Below are 1494 nucleotides of genomic sequence, written 5' to 3' on the forward strand. Positions count from 1 at the left end.
TGCCCACCACCTAATAATAGGGAAAGGCTGCCCATAAGCACAGGGAGGTATGACCTCAAACACCAGACAGGAGGACCTCTGTCCCGGCGACAAGAAATAAAAATATGGGCAAGGGAGCAGAGAAAAGGGAAATCGCCTGCACTGTTGGAGGGAATGTGAATTGGTGCAGCAACTGTGCAAAGCTGTATGGAGGATCCTTTAGAAACTGCAATTAGGACAGCTAAAAATATGAACGGAAGCAGGTGGAGGTCAGGGAAGCTTTACTAACTCAAGGAAGGAGCATGTCAGGGACACGGTGATCCCAGGAGTAAGACACTAAGATTTCAGGTACCAGCACAGTGTCAGGTGGACTGTGCCATTCAAGATGGGCTAACACAGAGCTGCTCTGCCTGCCATGAGTTCCAGGATGTGACAGGGGACACAGATCCACAGAAAAGGACTGGGACATGTACACTCCTCATCCCCATGAGCACGGTCCCTGTCATCTACCTGCTCCTTCTAAGGTTGGGCCAGGACTTCACTATGAAGTGTTCTGCCTCACGAATATTCAAATGAGATTAGTTACAGCAGCTTAAACAGGGGCATGTCTGTGCCATGACAGCATCACCCCACAACTGCACCCTCACTACAGAGCCCCACTAGCACCGCCCCTCACCACGGACTGGAGCTGGAGAGTCCTCTTCCTCCTGGCACTGGCTGCAGGTGAGGGGCTACCCTGACCCTGGGCTGAGGAGGGGACAGGGCCAGTCACGGGCATGTCATCCCCTCCAATGTCCTCCCACAGGTGTCCACTCCCAGGTCCAGCTGGTGCAGTCTGGGGCTGAGCTGAAGAAGCCGGGGACTTCCATGAAGGTCTCCTGCAAGGCGTCCGGATACACCTTCACCAGCTATTATATGAGCTGGGTGCAGCAGGTCCCTGGAGAAGGGCTCGAGTGAATGGGACGGATATACCCTGGAGATGGAGACACAGACTATGCACAGAAGTTCCAGGGCCGAGTCACCCTGATGAGGGACATGTCCACGAGCACAGCCTTCATGGAGCTGAGCAGTCTGAGACCCGAGGACACGGCCGTGTATTACTGTGCGAGAGACACAGAGTGAGAACCCACATCCTGAGGGTGTCAGAAACCCTGAGGGACAGGGGGTGTGCTGGGCTGAGGAAGGGACAGGGGACAATGACTTCCTGACTTGCTCAAACCTGATCACGAAGGAGACAAAGAATAAAGATCTCAAAACAGAACCCTTACAAGAATTAAATAAAAAGACACCCAAATGCATCAGTCCTTTCCTGCAACTGAATGTGTAGGAAGGCCCATGAGTGACTCAGAGTAACTCAAATCTAATTCAAAGCTCTCATTCTTTACCTCCAATGAACTGCAGATTTTGTAGGAATCTGGATATTCTCAAGGAAATTGTTCTACACACTGGAAGAAGTAAGGTCTAAGGATAAATTTCCCTGAACCCTATAACCACAAGAAAATACAGGTTTTACCT

At 51.2% G+C, this 1494-nt stretch overlaps 1 pseudogene; it reads left to right on the forward strand.

The window, feature by feature from the left end:
- Positions 1–465: 465 nt before the first annotated feature.
- On the forward strand, positions 466–1236 carry LOC118919455 (immunoglobulin heavy variable 1-46-like; annotated as a pseudogene).
- Positions 1237–1494: the final 258 nt, after the last annotated feature.

The sequence above is a fragment of the Manis pentadactyla genome, chromosome 11 (genome assembly GCF_030020395.1).
Source record: "Manis pentadactyla isolate mManPen7 chromosome 11, mManPen7.hap1, whole genome shotgun sequence".
Classification (NCBI taxonomy): Eukaryota; Metazoa; Chordata; class Mammalia; order Pholidota; family Manidae; genus Manis; species Manis pentadactyla.